A 6,673-nucleotide genomic window follows, 5' to 3' on the forward strand; every position below is an offset into this window, starting at 1 on the left:
ATTGTATTTGACTCGGGAGAGATGACTTTTAGAGAGACTTCTTTAGAGAGACTCAGAATTATTTTAAGAGCTAATTGGTGTAACTTTTTTTAGATATTGTTCAATTGTTGTATTTAACAACACCGTTGAAAATACATTGTTAAAAATTAAAATCTTCGGTTCAAATCAGTTTTACGTTTAGTTAAATTTCTTAAATTTTTTGTAAATCTTTTGTACATAGTATCATAATGTATTTCCCTAATGAATATATAAGCATTTCTATTATATTTTATTTCATAAATATTATCCATTTCCCACTCAACATATTACATTACATGTCATATGCATACATGTCATATGAGGATTGTAGAGGTGGGATGCTTTGTTCATTTCTAAATAAATTATGAGGATCAACTATGGTCTTCACCATCACAAGCTTATTATAATTAACCTCTTTGAAATACCTCACCCCATAAACCATCCCTTCTTCATAACTATACTTCCCATGATGGTTCACACCATTGTCTAAATCTTTGTAATTGTAAAATGCTTCTCTAGGGTTCTTGGACACATATGGAGTCATATGCTCATGCATCTTCCTTGCAAACTCTAGGTTCTTTTCCGCGGCTTCCATCCCTAGCTTGTTCCAATACGTTTCATATTCAATCATTGCAATATTGCCTGCTCGATGCGGGTATGGTTTTGTGAACTCTGATATCTCATTCATTCGTCCACCAAATGGACTAAAAGTGATCATCTGGTTTTCGAGTTCTTTCATCTTCTTGAATATGGATTTCAATCCTTTGCTTGTAATAGGGTTTTTTAAGAAGTCTGATTTGATCTTGAATGGTCTATCTCGTTCTGTTTGTTGAGTTCGAGAAAGTAGAGTCTCGATGAGTGTGTTAACCGGGAACCCTGCATAGACCACAGTCGACTCAACCCAACTCATTTCAACACATTGTGATTTTAGTAACCCTAATTCTGGGAAACTATCGTTCACAAGGCTCAGCAGCCTTGTGGAGTTTCCCAGAAACAAGCTAGGGAACAAAGCACGAATCTTCTTCGTTCCCTTTATGTTGGTTACAACATCAAAACTCATTCGAATGAAGACATCATTGTCCAACATATGAGCAACATTAAACCACCTATCCGCAATCTTAACAATGTTTCTTTCCGATGTTCTTTTCACATTAAAATAAGTAACTCGAGGCGGGACACGAATTAACATAAATTGAAAGGCAAGAACAACACCAAAACTTGAACCACCACCACCCGTAATCGCCCAAAACAAATCTTCCCCCATCGACTCACGATCCAACACCGCACCATTAACATCAACCAACAAAGCATCGAGTATCAAATCCACGGTTAAACCAAACTTTCGAATCATGTTACCATAACCACCTCCACTACAATGACCACCAACTCCAACTGTAGGGCAAACTCCACCAGGGAGCCCATGGATTTTGCTTTTTTCGGCTATTTGATAGTAAACTTCACCAAGGGTAGCACCTGCTTGGACCCATGCAGTTTCTTGATTAATATTAACATCCACTGAACGTAAATTAAACATGTCAAGTATGAAAAAAGGGTTGTTTGAGTAGGAAATATAAGAGAGACCCTCGTAGTCATGGCCACCGCTTCTTGTTCTCATTCGTAGGTAATGATTTTGGGCGCATATTATCGCGGCTTGGATGTGTGAGACGTGTAATGGGGTGATGATTAATAAAGGTTTGGTTCTTGAGGAGTTGTGGAAAATAGGGTTTCGGATGTATGCATGGTATATGGAAGAGAATGAAGGGTTGTTAGGAGTGTAAATTGTTTCGATGATCGGGAAAGAAGGTTCCGATAGGTTGTTTAAGCAATCAATGAAGAGATTTGTTATGTGATTTCCAGAGGATTTGATGGAGATGAAGAGGAGGATGGATAATATGGGGACTGCCATGTTTAGATGAATTGAGCATGCATGCATTGTAATGATGTTGTGATATTTATAAGCAATCAAACAAATGAAAATAATGAGGTCATGTTATAGCTATACACCCATATGGTTTTACACCAGCAATTAACAGTCCAAAAGATACTTGGACGGTTGTTTTGACTAAAAAAGTCGAACTCTGAAAATTGTTGGTCAGAATATCCGTTTGAACAATATTTGAACATTAGTTCTTACTATTGGAGATCAAACTTTGAAAATTATTGGTCTGAACGGCAGCTTGTCCAATATTCGTGCAAGCCGTTCCAACCATAGGCGGTCAATTTATTCTGAATATACAATTTTCATTTCTCGGAAAAAGTTAACATGCTACTTGAAATCAGAGTTAAACTATATACATTTTCAACTCAACATATATCTCACGTTTATATTATGATTTATGAAAGTGTAGCTCTAGGCAAAAGCAAATTAGGTACAAACATGTGTAATTGTACATTTTTATCATAGGAAAGAAAAAAGAGTGGCTAACTTTGCTAAAACGAGCAAAGGGCAGCCATGAAAATTGAACAAGAAAACAAAAACACCATTTAGTTTTGTTTGCATTGTGAAAGAGTAGACCATCATTTCAACTTTAATCTTGATAATTTAAAAAGGCAATAGATTTTATGTGTTTCTGTTTTTTTTGCGTGTCATCCTTTGTATCATTCCAGTTAGTTGTCTTTTTACATTCAATAGCATAACCATTTTAAAATGAAATTGTAGAAAGTTGGTTTTGAAGATATATGCATTTGGAAATAAACGAAGAAGTGAAGAACGATGCACGTAACACTATCTGGCTATCGGTCATTTTAGAATTGTTACTCTTTCGAGTATAATAATTAGTTAGTATTTTCGAAGAGATGTTAATGTTCAGCCTGTTAGGCTGTTGGTATATTTACTCACTCTTGTGTAGTTTCATGATGATGCAATTTCAAAGATAAATTTTTATGTAGATTTATAACAGTTTTACGATATAAATGTTGCATTGTCGACATGAACATGATATGGAGTTCTTTGCTTTATTAAGATAACTAAATAAGGTCTCGTCTCGTCTCGTCTCACAAATCACATTCAACAAGCAAACCTATTGTCACCTGGCTTCATTTATTGAAGTTCTTAAGCTCGCATGCACACGGAACCTTATTTGTATGTAATGGCTTAAATATAGATGAAGATATAGGCCAACCACTCAAGGAAAGTTGTTTCACATTATCATTGAATCTGTGTGGCTTTGTAACCTTTTAAAGGTTAGCTAGTGAATGTGTCTAGTAAATGACTTGCTAACTTTTATAAATGACTTTAAACTTTTGGTTCCCGTTGTTTAGTTTTAGAATCAAACAGAGACAATGACAATACATATCAATTTGTTTCACCTAACCGCATTTTATCTTTTCTTTTTTTTTCTGAAAGGAAAATTTTATTAAAAAGCACTCCCGGTCTATGCAAGGACAAACAACATGCCAAATTACAACATTAAAAAAGATTACGGAAAAGGAGAAGTTGTAACGATCTCTCCAAATAATAGAATTGTGTGTGACCTATTCTTTATCCATAGAAAACCAAACGATTTGATATATTCAAATATTTTTGTCACGTACTTTAACTTCTTTGTTTGAGACTCACTTAGGCTTTATTCCTTGTCTTTCATATGCATTAACAACCAATATTGATAATTTCATGTAGAATATCCTTTTGTCCAATGTTATCCATCTTAAGTTAGAAAATTCCAATAAGTCTGATACAGATCCTCCATGAATCACACTATTAGACTCATGTTCTCCCATGTTTATTTGCATTTGTTTTATGTCCTTTATTTTAGTTATTTGAATTCCTAGAAATAGTGGGTAGTTAGACCACTAACCCCATCTTCCTTAATTCATGCATTAGTTATTATCTTGTAAGCCTATAAAAGGCATGCATGTTTGGTTTTAATGGAGAACATGAAAAATTGATCAAAAGGTCTCTTTACAATTATTGTTCTTTTTATTTTAGAAGGAGATTAGCCAATCTCGAACTTGGCTCTATCATTTGGTGCTTTCATTTCTCGACTTCATTATGCCTCCCCACAAAGAAACCACATCAACCGACGATCCTTTGCAAGCTCTCCTCGATAAGTTCGATCAATTCCTTTCGACTAATGCCCAAATTACAGCCCAGTCATCTGCTCAAGCAAAAGCTCAGTTAGAGTCTCTACAGGCTACCATGAACCAACAATTGGAAATCTCTAACAAGCTCCTAGCCGCCTTTGCTAAGGACAAGGACGCGCCCTCTCCTTCCGGATTCGGTTCTTCGTCCTACAATCCACCGCCACCACCACCCGGTTACCGTTCGCCACCACCGTCTCTAACCGTTAAGGCAAATATATGATTTATCTTGCACCAGTTGATGATTCCTTGTCATACAGCCAAAGCGATGTAGCACGAAGTAAACAAATGATTTGCCTTCTCAAGATTTTCACCACAAAGAACGTACAAATTGGAATTAACTAGGACATTTCTTTTTATAAAGCTGTTAAGGTAGGAATCCGATCCATCTACAGTATCTCATTGAATAAGTTACATTTGCTCCGAATCCACTTGCACAGTTGCACCAGTTGTAGCTATACTAACATCCTAAACTAACTGCTTTGGCAATCAAATTAATAATCGACTTGACTGAAAAACTGGTTCATGCTATCACCGACATTTCTAACCGACTTGACCGAAATCATGTTTCTAACTGCATTTTATCTCACTATAGTATTGTGAATGATAATTTAAAATGAAAGGCAATAATATGAACCATAAACAAAACCCCATTAATGAATCTAAGTACTTGAGTAAAGATGGTTATTTGTACACAGCATATAATACTAAACGACTTTGAGATCTCATCATTGTGTGTTTCATATATATTCCTCTCTAGGACAACATACACCCCAACCAAAAAATCTTGGATGAGAAATATCTAGTTTACGGGCAAAAATCAGTTGTCCTAGAGGGGAATTACAATAAAGTGTATCCATTATATGAAATTGTGAATTATTATTGCTACATATAAATAACATGGCCAAGAGCATAAACGTGCAATGAGTAAGAGAAATGGAGATTTGGATTTTAGAGGGGTTTGGTGTATAGTTGTATGGTGATTGTCTGGACAAAAGCAAATTGTGGGTAAACATAATTTTTTTTTCTTCCTTGCATCAAATTAGTTTCATAAAAGAATATAATATTTATATCAAGACAGAAGTCAAACGGGCAACTAGCTGTGCCGCAAGCCCTTCCGTTTATGCTTAACACCTATTTCAATAAGCATTAATTAATGACTTGCGAATTAAGTTCACCATTTTCACTAAAATCAAAATATGATAGTATGGTATAATGCGATTGCAATCTTATTAACTAAAACCAAAAATCACACAAACTTCAAGTTACAATATTAATAACCATTTAGATTATGCATCAATTAAAAAATTATATACACATAAAATTTCAACTTGAAATACTAATTTAGTAATTTTACTACACTTCTAGTAGTTTTATAATTTAAGAAATTTGAAGTCAATTTAAAACTCTAAATTATATTCACTTTAAAATCCAACTTGAAATACTAATTTAACTACACTTCTAGTAGTTTTATAATTCAAGTAATTTGAAATTTTGAAGCTTTTAACAATTTGAAGATAGTATTATCGTGCTTTTTACAATTATACCTATTATATCTTGTTTCAATGTGCATAAGAGGTCGGTTTCATGTAGCCAATAAGCCAAACAACCATCACCTAATAATACATTTGTTTCAAACCTGAAAAGAATTTGTAATTTAATCATATTCGGCCACATGACGAATATCACTCACAAATGTTTAAAATTTTAGTCTTCTCTTTTTTCAAAAAACTGATTCTACAAATTATATAAATTAAACATGTTGGTTAGAAAAAACTAACCAACAACAAAAAATAAAATTACATGAAAAGTAATGGGTTTTAAAGCCAATGATTCCAAATTACTTTTACTTTTTTAGATCTAGTTACAATCAAATGAAAAAAATGCACTATGGAATCAAAAATCAATTTCGTATTCATGTCGTTGGCTTTAAATATAGTTTCGTTTCTAGTCTTTCATATGACCCACCATGTAATAAACATAATTCATTCCACAAGTTGTCTCTTCTTCTTAGGTGAGGTGTGTTTTCGAGCCAAGTATAAAAGTCTTTCGGTTCAATTGAGTTCGGCCCAATTAGATTCAACCAAGCGAAGATCGATTTCCAAGCCGCCAAAGCCACTCCACAATAAGTAAAGTTATGGTGATTTGATTCTATGTCTCTCGAACAAAGCAGACACATTATAAACATGACATATAACCTTTTCTTAGAAAGATTGATCCTCTTAAGTAGCCTATCTAATAAAAATCTCCAGATAAAGATGTTAACCTTTTTAGGAATACTTGAACTCCATCTAGTTTGTCATGCTACTTCCGGGTGCATTTTCCTTTCTATCTACTTTCTAATATGTCTAACAATAAAATCCAATAAAATCCTTTTGATCTTCAAAATCCCATTTCAACTTGTCCTTGTTTTTTTTTGGGTTTTGGTTATCCTTCAATCCACAATAATGACCAAGACCTCGAACTACTTTGTTACCCTTTTTTATCTTAATTTGAGTATGATATTATGCAATAAATGCACACGATGTATTTCAATTTATTTTAAATCATGATATGAGAAAGCACAACAATTTTT

At 33.9% G+C, this 6,673-nt stretch overlaps 1 pseudogene; it reads right to left on the reverse strand.

Moving 5' to 3' along the window:
* Positions 1–281: 281 nt before the first annotated feature.
* On the reverse strand, positions 282–1,987 carry LOC143563163 (berberine bridge enzyme-like 8 pseudogene; annotated as a pseudogene).
* Between the last annotated feature and the right edge of the window lie 4,686 nt (positions 1,988–6,673).

Source organism: Bidens hawaiensis, unplaced genomic scaffold (genome assembly GCF_021521415.1).
Source record: "Bidens hawaiensis isolate Kalapana, Puna unplaced genomic scaffold, B.hawaiensis_p1.1 tig00021328_1, whole genome shotgun sequence".
NCBI classification, from domain to species: Eukaryota; Viridiplantae; Streptophyta; class Magnoliopsida; order Asterales; family Asteraceae; genus Bidens; species Bidens hawaiensis.